Genomic DNA, 20,584 nt, shown 5'->3' on the forward strand with positions numbered 1-20,584 from the left:
CTTAAAACTTGGATATTCGACAAGTAATTCCCCACCCTTCCTCTAGCGCCTTGAGACCCTATGGGTATGTAGCGCGCTATATAAATCTCTTGACTTGACTTGACTTGACTATGTACAACCATATTTTTTGTTTTCGTGAAGTACTTATCAAGTTGCGCAACAGCAGTTTCAAATTCATCCAAATCTTCATTTTCAGCAGGTACATGTTCAGGCAAGTGATCAAAGACGTTTTGTCCTTCCACTCCCAAATGGTAGTACATTAAATTTTTTCGTCTCTCTGGTCTAAATTTCTGAGCATCAATTGCGCCTAAATAAGCCTTAAATGATCTTAGCCATAAGTTCCATTCCAAAGGAGGATCTCCAGGTTCTTGCAAGAAAGGTGCTGGAGCTTGTACACTTTGCATGTCGTCCATACAAGAATGTATACCCAGAGATTGGTATTATATTGTAATTAAAAAGAGAATTAAAAGAAATAAAGCGTACAAATCGCTGATGTAATTTGGTAAAAAAATGAAAAGCGTGCAAATCGCTGTTGAATTTTGCACTTATTCTTATTCTCTTTTATTTTTAAACAAATTTGACTTAATTAGATTTTTTTTATGAGAAATGTGTTAAATTGGTGATAAAATAAGAGTTTATGTGTTTAAACCTCTTATTTTGGGCTTATTTTACTTCTTTTGTCCCAAACATATCCCAGAATGCAATGAGAGGTTGTTTTCTATTTCCTGCTTTTATATCTTTAAAACTCACATGATGCACTGGGAGACAACGAAAACGAAAACACCATTGAAGTTAACTGCTCCAAAAGGTGAGTGAGACTCTGTGCGCTTCGTGTTGTACTCGCACTGCCAAGTGCAGTACTGCTGTGTTGAATGCCGTTCGATGACTTGTCCTTTATGTAGTTAAACAAAACAGCACACGGGAAGACTGCAATATGCTAAGTGAAGTCTGTCACTGAAGTTCATGAACGAACCAGTACTGTATTTGCGCCGTATTCGCGCTGCAGTGAGGAGATCTACCGCTGTGCTTGTGAGGCGCGTAGAATCTAAACAGCACGCGCTGATGTTGCTGCTTGGTATTTCACACGGACAGGCTCGCGCGGCGCTCAAACATGTAGAGACTTCAAAAAAAATATATTGGCTTAGAAATATTGCATGTGGCCATATGAAGCGTGATAGTGAAAAAGGAAAGGTCTCACCGCTCTTCTGGCCCCCTTTTTGTTTCGGATTTCTGTCTTGATGCTTTGCCGGTAATACAATTCTTTAAATCTCCATGTTCGTCCAGGATGAATTCAGCTTAGTTGGTTCTTCCCTATCGTCGCCAGTGTGAAAGAGGAGACCAGGAGGCTCTTTGTAATAATAAAGAGGATTTATTAGTAACAGAGACACGAGTATGTGTCTCTACTAAACGGGACCAGAGATCAACTGCCTGTCATGGATTCTGGTGGAGCAGATTCCATGACATAGCAGGACTCTCAGAGACGCATCACCACACTGTATCCCCACCCTTTGATAGGCCCAGCAGTCTTTCCAAACAGGAACACACATTTGTTCCTGTTGCAGATGTTAGGCCTAACCACACAAGTAAGGTACTGTTTTTATAGGGAGAAGTTGGGGAATATTGTTTGGATCCTCATAGGTGCTGTAACTTTCCAGTGCAGCAATGTGAGCAAAATGCATGATTTTAGCCCAACTTTGAGGTCTGGATGGTACTGTGGGTAAGAAGACATCATGGGACCCACTCAAGCCACATCACCCGAGATTCCGTTGCATGTTTACTTTTTAGAAATTTCTGGATTTGGTAGGTATCCCGGGTGCCAGCGGAGCCTGTGCAAAAATACCACAGCTACCCTCGCTGCCAAAACAGGTCATTTTTTGTACAGGAAATGCTGATATCTTCAGGTTGCATCGTGGGGCTTTTTGTGTTGCTGGTGATAGGCTGAGACACACAAGTGGGTATCATTTTTATCAGTAGAAAAGTAGAAACACTGTCTGGTAGGAATTTTTATGGAGAGACGTGTGGGAAAGAAGCGTGGTAGAATTTTTGGGGCTTATCACAAATCTCTGAAGTTTCTCTCAAAGAAATATGAGGACAAGTCTTGTCTGTAGGCAAAGTTTAGGGGTTCTAGTGGTTTGCTGGATCCATGCAAGGCACACCACTTTGCAGGCCCAGAAATGTCTAGTTTTCAAAAATGTCTGGGGTTGGTAGATTTTCCTGGGTGGCGTTGGAGTCTCCTAAACATCGCAGCTACTTCCATGGCCAAAACCGATCATTTAGTGACATGAAATGATGTATTTTGGGGCCTTTTCTGTCACAAGTGATCGACTAAGCAAGACATGTAGGGTTAGCTTTTTTATCAGAAGAAGAGTGAGAATGATGGGTGGTAGGGATTTTGTGGATTGTTTTAAGTTCTTGAAGTTTCTATCACAAAACTTCTGAAGAAAATGAATGATTATAAGATCTATTTGCTGGGTATTGTGATTAAGAAAAAGTCATTTGATTAATGTAAGGCTCACCATCCTCCACCTCCCTGGACGTATAATTTTCACAAATGTCTGATTTTGATTGGTTTCCCAGGGTGGTGGCTGAGCTTGAGTCCAAATACTACAGCTAAACCATGGCCAAAAAGGGTGATTTTTATTTACAGGAAATGCTGAGGTCTTCTCATTTCATTTTGGGACCTTATATGTCACGGCTGCTAGGCCAATTTCCACAAGGGGGAAATTGTTTCTATCAGTGGGAATACTGTGTGGTAGCGATTTTGGGGATCCTGCACATTTCATAAGCTTCCCTCACAGAAATATATGAACATTGATTTTAGGCACAGTTGATGTTTTCAGGGCATTGTGGTTAAGAAAATATGGAGTCAATGTAAGGCACGTGACCTTGGACTGCCCAATGTATCTAGTTCTCAAAAATATCTTGTTTTGATAGACTTCCCTAAGTGGCAGCCGAGATAGGGTCCAATGAACACAGAATCTGTCTTTGCCAAAACTGGTACTACTCTAGAAAATCAGTCAGCTCAGGGATTTAGGAAGTTAAGGGTCCAGGAAAAACTTACATGAGAAAAGAGCAGGTCACTTTTAGGGTTCTCCCATTCATGTTACCACACTGTTATGAGTTTTTAGTGTGCCTGTTGAGAGTCTAATGTTCAAACAATTGTCACTTTTGAAGGTCACAATCATAGTTTTTAGATCTGGCCTAAAACTGTTCTAATTTTCTTGTCAGCTGCATGCTTTCAAAAACACATGAGAAAATTATAGATTAAGATAACCTTCTAGTCAAACGCATCAATTGGGCTGTCACTCAAATGATGCTTTCTCCCACCACAACACACAGTGTAGAACAATGACACAGCTAACTTCAGTATTTGCTTGTTTTCAAATTGAGTGACTGCATTTACCCTTGCCACATATCTACATCTACGTGGTCTACATCCACCTGACAAACAAGCCCTTCAAGATTAGAAATGTGAAAGCACAACTGCCGCCTTACGATGTGGTCAGTCAGACAGCAGCAGGTGAAATGACTGACCAACACCTCCGATAGGTTCAAGGAGCCCTTCGGAGCATCGGTCCAAAAGTAATCCCAACAATGGGGCAATCCCATAGGGATTACAATGATCCCTTCCAACTGCTTTTTTAATGGTGGTTTGACCGCCATGAAAAAGCAGCCACAAAGGGACTTTGGAGGCCCCTAGCAGGTTCCCGTCCCCGTGGGTCTCTGCTATGTGCCCAGGTGGGCACGTGTGGTGCCCCTGAAACAACCATGCACAGTGTGCCAGGTGCCACATGGTGCCTGGCACACAGTAAATGGATGTTTGCAAAACGTATTTTTCCATTGCAGCTTGTGGTGTGACCCTTTTTGAGGGCAGCACACGCCTGCACTGTGGTTGTATTGTAATCAGGCAGGTGGAACTGACTACATATAGTCGGTCATTTACCTGTCAGAAGCAATGGTGGACGAACACTTGTCACCACTATCATAATCAGGCCCAAGTAGTCTGTGAGTTTCTGAGTATTTCCAAAATCTCTCTGGCCTCCAAACAGTGTGAAAAATGAATGTGTATACATATTCCCTAACATTGCCAGACGTATGCTTGGAAACCTGCAACTGGCTTACCTTTCTATGAGTATTACTGGCAATGTTGTGATCTGTACATGTTAGTAAAGCAGCACATACCTGGAGGAGTAGAAATAAATATGCAGATATACTTTTATTTTGGGTGAATGCACCCAGTGGGTTCCAACTTCCAAGGAAAAACACCAATCTCACTAGTGCCAATAAATTCATCTGAACTGTGACAGGCAGCCCACCAGGTTAGCAGAGGACTTCTGCTGTGCTGGCAGAGCACTATGCTGAACAGGTAGCACGTTGTTTTGGCACACTCCCCTAAGTTTTCTATATTTAAAAAAAGAAACTCCCAAAATGTTTTTTTTTATGAACCCACCTAACAATAGTAAAATTCCATTCAGGCATGCTTTTACCACTGTCAATTTTGAAGTAAAATGCAATGTGTTGGAGTCACTGTAGCTTCTTACCCTGGGTTCACTCTCTGATCCAGAGTGAGTGAGTTATACTTATTAAACAGCTGCATATCACTGTAATAACAGCAAAAAATGAAGTGCAAAAATTTACTGGTGGAAAATACACAAGTATTGCTGGTCCAATAAACCATAGTTGGCTATGGTAGTGATGCAGGTTTACATTTTGGCCACACATTGCAATGATGTGTGCACTTTATGACTCAACCTAATAAATAGTTCCTTGTATATTGATTTTGATGTTTGCAAATGCTTGTTAGTGTTATTGTGTTTCTGTGGTACATATGTGGGGAGCTGTATATGTCTCTTTCTGGTTGCTGTTACGTGCGTCATGCCTCATAAATTGGGCACTCAATGTGATGCATGTTTTAATTGTTTATATGTGTCCAGATTTGTTGTGCCATGTGTGTTATTATGTATATTGAACTTGTGCTACCTGCAGAGCTGTGTATTCGATTCATCCATTTCACTTTCCTTTGTGCTGTTGATTGTATTCCTTGGCTCCTTGAGTTTCTGTATGATTGTGTCACAGTTCCTGTGAGTGGTTAGGTGTGCAATGTGACATACGTTAGGGCTGGGCTGGAATCGATTTGAGCTTGTTTTGTCTTGAGTGTAATTTTATGACTTGGACTTTTGCTTCTGTACTCTTGTATTTGCTTGGCCCTCCATGTGCTCCTCCTTAATTTTGTAGGAGTCTTTCCCACTGTGTAGCACATTTTCTAAATGTTAGATTAACTCCTCTTTGCCAATTCTATGATAACTCCTGAGTAGTAGCTCTATGTGCTCAAACTTATACACAAGTTGTATTATTAACCATACAAGAGATAGGGAGCCTTAATATAGATTTACATATGTAGTTTTATGAATTGTCATTTAGGAATATGTGATCTAGTACTTCCGGAATAATTCCATTCATATTTATAATTAGCTGTTTGAATAGTGTTCAAAATGTTTATTATTAAATATGGCACTCATGATTTAAGAAAATATTGATGAGCACAGCTACATTTGTTTGTAAGCTACTAAGCAAAGGAAATACTTGTAGACTTTGGTGAGCCATTACAAGTGTATTGTATTGCTATAGCATTGTACTTTACTGATTAAAACAGCACAGTCTCCATGAAAACTTTCAAATCAATTGACATCTGAATCTGCAGTACCATTGTTAATATCTAACTACTATATTTGCTATATACTGTCCTGTTGGTGAGCAGTCAAAATTAAATATCGACCTACACTAATATCGAGGTGATAATATCGAAGGGACAGAATATCTATGTTAAAAGTATCGATGGACAGAATATCGACCCTAAGGTAAGTAATATCGATTTTGTTATATCGGTGTAAGTAAGTAATATCAAAGTTAGTAATATCAATATCAAATATATCGATGTTACTAATATTGATGCTACTAATATCGATATTTGTATTATTGTTATGTATTTTATTTAATATGTATGTGTTATATGTGTTTTGTTAAGTGTTCTACTGGTTTTAAAATATAAGTATACAATTTTTATATGTTAATAATGTTTTTTTAAGTTAATTTCGTGTTTTAGTAACGTAGCGGGTTGTGGGTTTATAGGGGAATAGGGAGGGCAGTAATTTAATTATACTGAATTAATTATTAATTTTTAGGAATGATAAATTAATTTTTATTATTTTTTGTGTTTAAGTTCTGTAGCGGGTTGTGGGTTCAAAGGGTAATAGGGTAGGAAGTAATTTAATTGTAATTAAGTAATAATTTATTTTCATTAATTGGTATTGATAATTATAGTATTGTTAATTAATTAATAATTGGCAATTCATTTTTATTAATAGGTAATTATGTTAAGTGTAGTATTTTATTATTGGAGTGTGTTGTACTTTTATAGTGGAATAGTGTTGGAAGTAATTGAAATCCAACAACGTAATTATTAAAAAAAAATTGGGGTATTGATAATTAATTTACTGGACATTAATTATTAATTGGTAATTATTTTAAATTATAACTTTTTGGTTATGAAAATAATTTTTTTTGGTTTTATCAATAATGGGTGATTAAATATTATTGAATATTATGTATTGATATTTGTAATCAATATAATAATACATAAATATTAATTGGTGATTAATGTTTAATAATGAATATTTTTGGTGTAAAAACATTTAATTGTTCAATATTTGTAAATTGGTAATTACGTTTTAATAATTAAAATGTTCTTATTAAAAATGTTTTATTGTTCGATATTTATTATTTGGTAATTAATATTCATTCATTATTATTTATTGCTATTTATTATTAATTTATAGTTAATTAAATATTAATTCCCAATTATGTATTTAATAATAATGTATTGGTAGTTGTAAATAGTTTAGAGTTATTTAATAATTAAGTAATTATTTTCAAAAATTATTTTATTTATAAGTAAGTTATTTTTAACTTCTACTCTCTCCAACACTTTCCCTACTGTTGCACTCTATGGAGTTGGAATAGTAATTTTGACCTTTACGCTATTCAACACTTTCCCTACTGTTGCACTCTCTGGAGTTGGAATAGTAATTTTTACCCCTACGCTCACCAAAAACTTTCCCTACTGTTGCACACTTTGAGGTTCGAATAGTAATTTTTACCCCTACGCTATCCAACACTTTCCTTACTGTTGCACTCCCTGGAGTGGGAAATAGTAATTTTTACCCCTACTCTATCCAACACTTTTTCTACTGTTGCTCTCTCTGGAGTGAGAATAGTAATTTTAAGCCCTACACCATCCAATATTTTCCTCACTGGTTTCTTTGGAGTTGGAATAGTAGTTTGATTTCATCCACTGTTTAATATTTTTTGTATTATTTTAGGTATTGTAGTATATAACTAATTAAAAAAAAATACCGTTTTTTTTGTTATACATAATTATTTAATTTCATGTTATTGTTTTGTGTATAGATATATTTGTAATTCATAATATTGTTAAAATAATTTATGTTATTAAAATAATTATTAAAACTGATTATTAAATAAGTATATATATTATATATTATCTGCATATGTTTAATTAATATTTTATTAAATGATATATATTTCGTATTATTTTAAACATTATACAATATTTTTAACAATGTTTATTTTATTTATAGGTATCATTTAGTTTATTTTACATATTCTTTTTAACAAAAAAAGGATATTTTTAATAACGATGTTTTCAACATCGATATTTCTTTTTTCGATATTTTTGTACTTACCATGTTGTAGATAGGATGTCGATATTCTTGACATCGATATTCTTGCTCTGATATTTTTGTAGGTCGATTTTTTGACTTTCGATATTTTGTCAGTGATCCGTCCTGTTTAATTCGTGATCATAAACGTTTTCATAGGCCAAGAATAAGCAATTTGAAGAAATAATAAAAAATTAAATACATTTCTACATTAAATAAATAAATTCTTTTTTTGTTTTTGGCACAAACTTGACCCGAAGGTATCAGAGTGCTTTACATGAGCACCAGTTGCTTTACACAAGGACACACTCATTTTTTTTGTATCTGTGTCTTTTTTTTGTTTCTCTGAACACTGATTTAAAAAATGAGAGATTTTTTTATTAACATTCATCGATATATGGCATTCAATGCAGAGGAATCTGGTACAATACAATCAGTAAAAGCAGTAGTGAGTAACAGTTTGTGTCAGAGCGCAATGAGTACAAATTATGGGGTGGGGGATCATCAGGGTCAATGTTAAGCGGAGCGTTGCAGATATGTCCTCTATAGGCGTTCCAGGGGTCCCATATCTTGGCCCCCTTTTTGGGGAAGCCACAGGCTGTGAAGACTGTCTTTCCTCTGTACATAAATCAGTCTAGGTCCTCTTTACAGGCTTCTAATTTAGGTGCCTGCTCTGAGTTTAGAGTTTAAGTTTATTAGCATAGTTTATTAAAACCATTGCAAAAGTAGCACTACAAAATTCGTATAACATGGTTAAAAACATTTTAAGAATTACAATAAAAACTACATTGTAATAAAAAATGATCGAATTACTGTATTTGGAGCAGTCAATGGATCATGAGATAGTGTGATTTTTATATATTCGGAAATCTGGGCAGCGACCATGCATGCTCAGATATCCTGGCGAGATTGTCTCTCTTTGTTACACTTAAGTTCCCGCCATTCCTCCTTGTCCACTTCCAGTAGCTGTTTCACACAGTCGGGCTTTGAGAGCAAACTTTAGCTGTGTTTTTTTGTTCGGCCGTCCTCAGATATTTTACCAGTCTACAGTTTAATTGAATGTTCGCCGGGTTAAAGCAGGCCAGCACTGCTTGCCTTCTGGTGCTGATCCCTTTCTGATTAAATGAATCTTTTAAATCTTGAGACTGTGCTTGATGCAGTTCTTCACATATGCAAATTATGTGCAGAATGTCACCATTCTTGTTGTTACACAGTCTGCAGGCAGCTTGGCCTTTGGTCCTCAACCATGGTGATACGTGTTGGGTACATGGAAGGATCCCCAATCTGTACCTTAGGAAATTCATTTTTGTCATCCTAGAGTAGGGCTGATTGAAATATGTTTGTTGGGTGAGCGATTTGTAAGAGCTAAGGGTCATCCAGGCGCGAGATCTTTTCAAGAAAGCTACCTTGTCCTTGAGTAGGGAGGATAGTTCTATGTTTTTCCAGACCAGTTTTTTTAAAATTAAGTTGGCCGAGTTGCGCCTCCCATAGTCCAGACCATTTGGTGGAATCTATGGCTAATTTGAGGTAGTTTCTCACTTGGGAAAACTCCCTATGTTGTATGTCTTGCCACAGCAGATAGTTAAGCGTGTCTGGATTGGCCTTACTTATCTTATGCCAACATATGATGTAAGCCCCATATCTAGCCAAGACTTGTTGTTGAAGGCCAAACTCCAGCCTTATTGCCTTCAATAGGGGGATCAATGTCGGTCCCATCAGTTTGTTTGCAAGATTTTTCATCGTTAAGGCAGTTAACAGACCTTTTCTTTTTATTTCCTCTTTTTGGCACCAGAATGAGCCTGCTCTGCTCCCCACTTCAATGCTATATTCTGTTTTGCCAGCAAAAGCCCTAGTGTGGCCCATTGCGTGTGATGATAATTTAAGTCAGTGGGCTCCCATATGTTTAAGAGGCATCTTAGTGCATCTGGGCGTATGACATCTGACAGCACCTCGTCCAGCATATCCAGTATGATTGCATGTATTCGCATTCCCATAGTATGTGTAGAAATGTCCCTTCCTGCCCTCATCCCCTCCTACAGTCTCCTGCGTCAGATCTACCCATGCGGACCAGAGTAGGCCCTGTGATGTATACTCTGTGAAGAATTTTAAGTTGAACTAGCCTGAGTCTAGCTGAGATTGCTACTACTTTTGGTGAGGACACTGCCTCCTGCCAGTTTTCATCATCTAATTCGATGCCATCTCTCACCCATTGCTCATGTAGTGGCCCGATTAAGTCTGCCATATTGTTGATCAGTTTTTTATAGGTCAGTGATATGGCTTTTTTGGGTAGGCGCCCGCCCAACAGCCTATCCTCTAATGGAGAGGGTGCCGAAGGGGAGGAGCCTGCCAGGAAGTGGGATTTTAGTGCATGACGGATTTGTGTGTATCTAAAACATTCTGAGTTAGCCAACTCATACTGTTGCTGCAAAGAGGTAAAGGATTTCATTTCGCCCTTTTCTCACATGTCCTTAATCAGTGACATTCAGATAAGATCCCACTTATCGAATCCTTTCAATTTCCATAAGCTGCCTAGTTACTCAGAGTCCCACAGGGGGGCTGCCAGAGTGAGATTTTGCTCCCACCCCAGATTTTTGTTAACTGCGTGCCAGATGCGGACGAGTGGTCAGTTGGTTAAGGTTAAGGGGTATTGTTTGGATTTGAAATATATTGCCCAATTATACCACCCGGTAGAGTCCATCTATCCATGGCATATCCAGGGTCGTCAAGTCGACCATAGGTGCCCTGATTAATGGCTGTAAGGTGTGGAACCCATAGTATTTTTTGATATCCAGGAGACTGATTTCCCCATCATACCAATTGAGTTTGAGTTTGGTCAAAGCAATGTGAGGTTTCCCGTCCCACAACAGGTCTCTCTGTAGGCTCTCAACCGCTCTAAAGTACTCTGCTGGGACCAGGTCCATAGAGTTCCTCAAAATGTATAGAAAGCGCGGCAGCACCATCATCTTGAAGAGGAACGCTTTGCCCAACAATGATAGCAGGAGAGTTTTCCAGCTAGCTATGCCACGTTTAAGCCTCTCCAGTGGTGAGAGAAGATTTTGAGTAAAGCGAAGTTTGGAGTCTAATGTAATATAAATATCCAGATACTTGAAGCCCACAGTGTTAATCTGGATCGGGCAATTACCTGGTGTGATGGGAGGGTCTCCTCTGAGGAAATATATGAGGGATTTATTCCAGTTGATGGAGAATCCAGAATATCTAAAAAATATTGCCGTGATGTCTAATACACATATTAATGACTTCCTTAAGGAGGCCAGATATTAAAAGGATGTAATTGACATAAAGAGAGATAAGGTCTTGGGGGACTTATGCAGGCCTCGTATCTCTGGGTCCTGACAAATCCATGCTGTCGGGGGTTCGAGGGCGAGGGCAAACAGGAGAGGAGAGAGCAGGCATCCCTGTTGAGTACCCCAGCTCTGAGTGAATGGGACTGACTTCTTGTTATTAACCACGACCTGTGCATGCAGTTCTGAATATAAGACCTGCACCCATTGGATAAAGTCAGGGGCAAAGCTAACTTTGCGAGTACTGCAAATAGGGACGGCCATTCAATGGTGTTGAACGCCATGGTTGCGTCCAATTACATCACCAAGGCATCTTTACGGATAGTGGTTACTCTACCCAGCAACCAGTGCAGCATGCGCAAGTTCAGCGCAGTGTTGCGATGTGTCATTAAGCTGGACTTATCAGGATGGACGAACCCTCCAATCACCTTGACCAGAGGGTTCGCTAGGAGTTTGGCCAGGATTTTGGGCTCAGCGTTTAAAAGGGATATCGGCCTATACGAGGCACAGTCAGTCTTGGGCCTTCCCTTTTTGTGGATAGTGACTAGCGTGGCTATTCTCTGATCCTGTGGTAGTGCGCCCAACTCTGTGCTTTCTTCGAACAGGCCATTTAGATACGGGATAATTTTTCAGGCTTGAGTTTGTAAAGCTCACTGGGTAGGCCGTTTGGGCCCAGGGCTTTCCCGGAATGCAGCGCTCTAATAGTCTGGGCAATTTCTTCATTTGTTAAGGGACTGTCTAGGAAGTGTTGGTCTTCCTCGGACAGGGATGGGAGTGCAATGTCCCGCAGCAAGTGATGTGAATTCCCCTCTGCATGTGATGAGCTAATTATAGACACTGTTTTATAATGGGTGGCAAAGTGATTTAAAATAGCTTGAGGGTCAGTAATGGACTCATTGTCTGCACCTGTGAGTTTGGGCACCAATCGACTCACCCACTCCTTCTTGTCAAGCCAGGCGATTCGTTTCCCTGCCTTGTCTCCCAGGTCATACACTCTTCCCAGCTTTTCACTCTCAATGCTTTTGGCCCTGTCTGTTACTAGAGTTTTAAATTAATCTTGTTTGAGATGTAATGTGTGAAGTTTTGCTTGTGTGACCTCATCTTTTAAATTATCCTCTATCCTGCCAATTTCTACCCTCAGTTCCACAAGCGCTTTCTGTCTCTCTATTTTCGTGCCTGCAATGAGTGACAGCGCTTGTCCCCGAATCACCGATTTGAATGCTTCCCATAGGGTATGGCAAGAATCTACTGTTCCGTAATTTTCTTGGAAGTAGGAGTCAATAGCCGTTGATAACGCTTTCAGGATTCTAGGGTCTCAGAGATGCCACAGGTTAATGGGGGCGATACTCCCCATCCTTGCCTGGCCAAGTACTATTTGGACCCAAACCGGGGAGTGATCCGAGATTCACCTAGCTAGGCGCTTAACTTTGCAGATGTATGCAGCCTGTGAAGCCGGGATCAGGACATAATCAATGTGGTAGAGGCTATAATGGGCCTCGCAGTGGAAAGTATATCAGATTTTCTCTGGGTGATATGTCATCCACCCATCAACAGGCCCCAACTCTTCTAGGAAATCTGGCAGCCACCCTGGGGAAGACCCAAGCATACACGGTGGGTGTCTATCTAATATGCCTGAGGTAACTGAGTTAAAGTCCCCTCCAACCACCAGAAGACCTTCCGGAAGAGAGAGTAGACGTGTGCCTAGATCTTTAAATGTGGTGCTCTAGAGACCAGGCAGTATGTAAACTGACAACAGCATGAGCGTGTTGCCCTCCCAGGATTCTGTGACCCCTATATACCTGCCTCAGTCGTCGGTCCAGGTTGATCGCATGGCCAGAGGAAAGGAATTTTTCACCAGAATGCCTAGGCTCCGTGAGCTAGTTGTGAATCCTGCATGGGCTAGTAGCTTGTAACCCCACCTGTTAAGCACCTTGCAGGAGGTTCCCATCAGGTGCGTTTCTTGAAGCAGGACAACATCAGGGGCATGGCGTTTAATGTATTGCAGGACAACACTATGTTTGATTTTATCTATAACCCCATTAACCTTCCAGCTCAAGATTTTGACACTTCTGTCCCATTGCATACTCATTGTGCCAAAGATAAGATGTGAGTTCCTCCGTGCAGAGATCAGCGTTCACCATTGACGTAACTCTATTGTCTTCCTTTCTAGGTCTCTTTTTCTGTACTACCTTTTTGCCTTCTGTGTTTTGTTCACCATTTTTTTTATTCAATCTCCTTTCTATGTATCCCTCAATGAACCTTTGTATTTCTGGGTCTACAGTCTCAGTATTGTTTCAGATTCACAAGTGAGCTCACCTTCTTTGGGTTCATCTGCTTCTTCCTTTTCTTCTGGTTCTACTTCTGTCTCATAAGCTGGTTCTCCTCTTTCTGTCTCGACAGCTGCTTCATTTCCCTCTGGCTTATTGGTGACCTCGCCTTCTTCTGACTCAACAGCAGTCTCCTCAGTCCCAGTATCTGGTGCCCACTTTACTTGACTTGTGCCTGGCTGTTCAGCATCAAAACATGCGTCATAATCTGTCACTCCAGACTCTTCAGCTTTATACACTTCAGATGCTGTATTTTTGTTTTGATTTACCAGTTGCTGTTCTTTAAGTCGTTCAATTGGATTTGTGACTCTGTGAGGATGGCTGGCATTTATCCAGTTTGGAAAGCCAACCCCTTCACCGCTGTGGTCATCACCAATACATTCTGGTAAGGGCCACTCCAATGGGGTTCTAAGTAAGTTTTCCTTACATGCTTCTTGACTAGGACCCACTCACCAGGATTCAGATCATATGCTTGGTCTCGCTGTGTCGTTGTTGCATCTCCTGCAATCTGGCAGGACACAGAGTGCACCAGGTCAGCCAGTCTGTTACAATAGTTTAGCACACGATCATCAGATATATTCATCAGTTTGTTCGCAGGTATGTTTGCTTGTTTCATGTATCTTCCCATTATCACCTCATGGGGACCTGATCTAGTCTTTTTGACAGGAATACTTTTAATACTCAGCAATACAAGGGGTAAAGAGTTAGGCCACTTCAGTGTTGTGGATGCACATACCTTCCCTAATCTTGATTTTATTGTGCAAACAAAAATTGACTTTCCGGGTGCGAAGAAATGGAGAAAACTGCCTGACACAAATCAATAACTGTACACTATTCTGCATCACAAGGAATTTGGTAAAGGAATACTGCTGGAGTTGACACTACTGGACAACAGATAACATGGCACTACCGTTTTATTCGCCTATCTCAAATCCTGCACTATTCTATATTTTCCATAGGGCTTTTTAATTCCAATATTAGGTGAGTTACAGGTACTGCCCATTATTTCTTTTAGAATTCCTTGTTCAATCATTTGGTCAATCACTGGTGTGACTCCAGCAATCATATCTGGACTCATTTTGGACTGTGGCATATTTGGATATATAGCACTATCTTTGACCTTAATCTGAATGGGGTCTACATTTTACATCAACCCCATTTCTTTTCCTGTGAAATGACACACTTCGGATCTTACTGTACTTTTTAATTCTTCAGGCAAATCTTCCTTAGTGAGTTGTGAACATAATTCACCTACTTTGGTCTCTCGTTAGGCCATCATCATTATACACTCAGCATCCTCACAAGGAGTCATAAATGCTACACCATCCGATGTACAATAAATAGTGCAATTCATTTTGCACAACAAATCTCTCCCCAAAAGATTCACAGGACTGGAATCACATACTACAAACCGATGCATTTTTTTGAAATTCCCAACATGAACTTCTATTGGGGCTGTGACAGGAGTTCTAATATGTTTATTCTACCTTTCCATCAACAAATGGACCTGGCTGTGGCACCTGTAACTGTGGATTAACTACCTGCTGCTGCTGTTGATTTCCCACCAACTCATTCTGCATCTCTGGATTTAAATTTTGATTTACTTCATTACCCATTTGACCAGATCTACACTCATTCTTCCAATGTCCAAACTTTCCACACGCGTGACCAGGAAACTTCTTTTTAGCTTCATTACTCATTTAAAATTTTCCATTATCTCCACTGTTTACCTGACCAACCAGATTCTGACCTTGTTGCACATTACTATTTTCTTGTTGCTGTTCTGCCATCTTCACTTGAGCCCACATCATTTTCTCCTACAACGTTTTTAGCCTTGAATCAATGTCGTCACTACAATACTTTGCATACCTCAGAATTTTATCCATTGATTTGCTCTGCCACCAGAGCCTATGCTGCTGTATCATTGCGCTAATCTCAGGTTTCAATTCATGTACAAATCAATACACAAAATGCCCCATATCTTTTTCTACGATATTCTCAATCCCACTATTTTGCTTAAACACCTGTAGAAATTTCTTGTAAAATGCGTGCACTGATTCTTTGGGCTCCTGGGTCATCCTATCAATCTTAACCCAATTTGTTTCCTATGGGGAAATTTTTCCTTTCCAGAAAGTAATGACCAGATGATACTTTTTCATCACCTCTCCAGATGGTGCACCTGTTTTTGCATCCCTGAGCCCTTTTGTCTTAGTCATTTCTTTTATCCAATTATATAATTCCTCTGGGGAGGAACCTGTCGAACTCCGTGCTACTGGAGTGGTATTTGGCCCTATTTTTCTCGGGTCTAATTGGATACTTCTCCTCGGGGTCTCTTTCAATAAATCACTAACCACTATGTCTAAAAGTGTGGGATTTTGGCCATCTTGACTACTATCATTTGTTACATTACTATTTCACTCCTTACACTACTTCTCGGGACTGCCAATGTTCGTAATTTTTGTAATGACAAATTTTCTCCAAACAGTGGAACTACAGGACCAATGGTCACTGGTACTGTCAAAGATTGTGCATTCAACTTCAATTGATTTAATTTCTGTACTTGTTCCACTCTAGCTTTATTCAACATACTCACTTCATTTTCTCCTCTTATTCTTGATATTTCAGTGACGTGAGGAGTTAATGGAGTTGCATTTACTATTTCCAGGGCACTTGGAGTCACCTCCCCTATATTTTCTTCATATGGTGGAGGCCTTTCCGTCATAATTTCTTCTAACAATTCATCATCAAATTAATCCAAACGTTCTCTGGATGTTTCTATATTTTTCTTCTCCACTGTCACTACCGCTCTTCTCCATATTTTCATTTGATCTTCTCGCCTCTCAAATAGATAGCTTGGGAAAAACCCTCTATATCTTCTACCACTTCTATCCTTCTCACGCTCAAAGGCTTCCTTTTTCCATTCTACCAATGCTTCATACTGTGTAAGTCTAGGATTTGGCTACATTGAGTTCATCCTATCTGTCAAATTTTGTAAAATCCTTACATTTTACGTACCAAACTCAGGGAAAGCTAACATTTCATCATCCTTTGTATATTTTCTCCAGTTTTCTAACCAAACACACATATTGTACCCTCGCTGCATCATCATATAGGAGGCAGCCTTTATTTGGGGAGGAATCTGAATTTCCTCTCTCATCACAACTGGTTTGTCTTTCTTAAATAAATTCTTTATTATCTTTAGCAAACCAATTCTTGGACTCTTTTACTAGTATGTCAACAAACAAAACAACAAAAACTTCTCCGTAATTGTCCTTTCCCTATTTGCTAATCTCTGTCCTATACCAGCGCAACTCACACTAACCCACCAATTACAACTTATTACGTCACCACTGTCTTAACCAATGTGAACGCGACTCACACCAATCAACTAATCTGGTCTTTGGTCACACCCACTCTCTGGCCAATGCCAGAGCAACACTTTGTGACATCAGTTTCTACTCTTTCTACTGACCCTCATTTTATACCAATAAATAAATAAACATATTTAATTAATTACAATTAAATTAATTCCCACCCTATTCCCCTATAAACGCACAACCCGCTACAGAACTAAAAAGCAAAATAAAATTAATAATAATTAATAATTGCTAACAATTAATATTTAATTTAATATAAATAAATTACTTCCCACCCTATTTCCCTATAAACCCACAACCCGCTACAGAATTAAATTACGCAAAAATTCAATAACACAAAATTCATTACTTAAAGTAAATTAAACATACATTACAAAAATAATATACACTTTTCACACATATACTAACATACAAAACACTTAAAAAAATTCCATATTATTAAAATTCAATATATTATAATGCCTATATTATATACTTTGATTATTTTGACTTCTATATTTTGACAATCGATATTATATTACTTACCTTCAATTCGATATTTTTAACCACTATATTGTGTACATTCGATATTTTGTCCATTCTATATTTTTACTTCAATATTATGGCCATTCTATATTTTGTTTTAGATATTATGTCTAGTTACCCTGAGTTCGCGTGGTCTTGGTCGTAGTAGCTCTTATCCATGAGGGGAGGCCAGAAAGGCCTTTGGGGTGGTACGTCTTAGAGGCAAATGTCATGAAGGTGCAGAGTGCAGGCATGTTTGGTATATCGATGACTATCAATGTGGGAAAGCCCGTTTGAGGAAGAGGTCTTTTAAGAGGTTTTTTATTTAACAAACGACTAATATTTGCTGGGATGGAGTTCCACATTTTTGGTGCGCTTCCAGCAAAGGATCGTGTAGCGGTTTTATTTTTGCGTGTTTTCCTAGGGATGAGTGGTAGGGAGTTGGAGCTCCTGAGGATCCATATTTGGCCGGCCTTTCTGAGTTTGGCATCCAGGTATTCAGGTTTCCCTGTGTGTGAGGCAGGCAGTTCTGAAGCTGGCACGCATTTCTATCAATCAATCAATCATCGCATTTATATAGCGCACTACTCACCCAGAGGGTCTCAAGGCGCTGGGGGAGGGGGGTCCGCTACAGCTCGAACAGCCAGGTCTTGAGTTGCTACCTGAAGGTGAAGTGGTCCTGGGCTAGGCGGAGGTGGGTGGGGAGGGAGTTCCATGTCTTGGCGGCGAGGTAGGAGAAGGACCGTCCCCCTGTGGTGGCTCTTCGGATGTGGGGGAAGGCGGCGAGGACGTGGCTGGTCGATCGAAGCTGGCGCTTGGGAGCGTAGAAGTTGAGGCGGCTGTTGAGGTATCCTGGGCCTTGGTTGTGTAGGGCTTTGTGTGCGTGGGTGAGGAGGTGGAAGGTGATTCTCTTGTTGACCGGGAGCCAGTGCAGGTCTCTCAGGTGTCCGGAGATGTGGCTGCGATGGGGGATGTCCAGGATGAGTCGTGCTGAGGCGTTCTGGATCCGCTGGAGTCTCTTCTGTAGTTTGGCGGTGGTTCCGGCGTAGAGGGAGTTGCCGTAGTCCAGACGGCTGGTGACGAGGGCCTGGGTGACGGTCTTCCTGGTCTCGGTGGGGATCCACTGGAAGATCTTACGTAGCATGCGCAGGATGTTGAAGCACGACGAGGAGACGGCGTTGACTTGTCTGGACATGGAGAGGGAGGAGTCCAGGATGAAGCCCAGGTTGCGTGCGTGGTCTGTTGGTTTGGGTGCACTGCCTAGGGAGGGGGGCCACCAGGAGTCGTCCCAAGCGGCGGGTGAGGATCCCAGGATGAGGACTTCCGTCTTGTCCGAGTTCAGTTTCGGGCGGCTGTTCTTCATCCATTCGGCTACCTCTTTCATCCCTTCTTGAAGGTTGGCTCTGGCGGTGGCGGGTTCGTTGGTGAGGGAGAGGATCAGCTGGGTGTCGTCGGCGTAGGAGATGATGTTGAGGTTGTGCTGGCGTGTGATGTCTGCGAGGGGGCTCATGTAGACGTTGAAGAGGGTTGGACTGAGCGAGGAGCCTTGAGGAACGCCGCAGATGACTTCGGTGGCTTCAGATCTGAACAGGGGGAGGCGGACTCTCTGTGTCCTTCCGGCGAGGAAGGAGATGATCCACTCCAGTGCCTTCTCCTGGACTCCGACGTTGCTGAGGAGTTGTACTAGGGTACTGTGGCAGACATTGTCGAAGGCCGCGGAGAGGTCGAGGAGGATGAGGGCCGCTGTTTCTCCGTTGTCGAGCAGCGCTCGGATGTCATCTGTGGCTGCGATCAGGGCGGTCTTGGTGCTGTGGTTGTCCCGGAAGCCAGACTGTGAGGGGTCGAGGGATCCGTTCGTCTCGAGGAAGGCGGCCAGCTGCTTGTTGAAGGTCTTCTCGATGACTTTTGCAGGAAACGGGAGCAGCGGGATGGGGCGGTAGTTCTTGAGTTCGGTGGGGTCGGCTGATGGCTTCTTGAGTAGGGCGCTGAGTTTGGCGCGCTTCCAGCTCTCCGGGAAGGTAGCGGTGTCGAAGGAGGTGTTGATGATGTCCCGGAGGTGGGGTGCGATGACAGCGTCGGCCTTGTTGAAGACGTGGTGAGGGCAGGGATCGGTCGGAGATCCGGAGTGGATGGAGTTCATCGTGCGGACGGTGTCTTCGGTGCTGTTCGGAGTCCAGGCGTGGAGGGTGGTGGTGGGGTGCGGTGGTTCGGTCGTGGCGTTCGTCGGTTGAGTGCTGAAGCTGTTGTGTATGTCCGCGATCTTGTTGTGGAAGTAGGAGGCGAGGGAGTTGCAGAGGTCTGGCGAAGGGGTGATGTCGTTGTTTCCGGCGTTGGGGTTAGAGAGCTCTTTGACGATGTTGAAGAGTTCCTTGCTGTTGTGTGCGTTGTTGTCCAGTCGTTCCTTGAATGCAGTTTTCTTGGTGGCGTGGATGAGTTGGTGGTGTTTTCGGGTGGCGAGCTTGAGGGCAGTCATGTTGTCCGGTGTTGGTTCTTTGCGCCAGGTTCTCTTGAGGGCTCGGCAGTTCTTCTTGGAGCTCTTGAGTTCGTCGGTGAACCATGGGGCTTTCTTGCTACCGGGTCTGTTAGGCGGGGTCCTCAGGGGGGCGAGCTCGTCTGCGCAGTCGCTGATCCACTTCGTGAGGTTGGTGGCCGCCTGGCTGGGGTTCGTTGTGCTTGTGGGAGGGTTCATGCTCAGGGAGGTCGCAAGCTGGTCGGCTGTGATCTTGTTCCAGCTCCTGCGTGCAACCTGTTGCTGGTGGATCGTGGTCCTTCCGAAGCTGAAGTGGACGCAGCTGTGGTCCATCCAGTGGAGTCAGGTGGCGTGGCTGAAGGCGATGTCCTTGCTGGATGAGAAGACGGGGTCGAGTGTGTGTCCTGCGTAGTGGGTGGGGGTGGTGACCAGCTGCTTGAGTCCCAGGTTGGCGAGGTTGTCCAGCAGGGTGGTGGTGTTGCGGTCGTTGTTGTTGTCCAGGTGGAAGTTGAGGTCCCCGAGGAGGATGTAGTCAGCCGAGCAGAGGGCGTGCGGGCTGATGAAGTCGGCGATGTCTTCGCTGAATTGTGTGCGTTGTCCCGGGGGTCTGTAGATGAGGGTGCCTCTGAGGGTGGTCTTGGGGTTGATGTGGACCTGAAAGTGCAGGTGCTTGGCGGTTGCGAGGGTGTCGTCGGTGTTGGTCGTGATGCGGATGGTGTTCCTGTGGACGATGGCGATGCCTCCTCCGGTGTGGTTGATGCGATCCCTTTGGATGATCTTGTAGCCGTCTGGGATGGCGATGGCGATGTCGGGCGCTGAGGAGGCGTTCATCCAGGTTTCCGTGAAGAAGGCGACGTCTGGGGCT

The sequence above is a fragment of the Lissotriton vulgaris genome, chromosome 6, assembly GCF_964263255.1.
Source record: "Lissotriton vulgaris chromosome 6, aLisVul1.2, whole genome shotgun sequence".
Classification (NCBI taxonomy): domain Eukaryota; kingdom Metazoa; phylum Chordata; class Amphibia; order Caudata; family Salamandridae; genus Lissotriton; species Lissotriton vulgaris.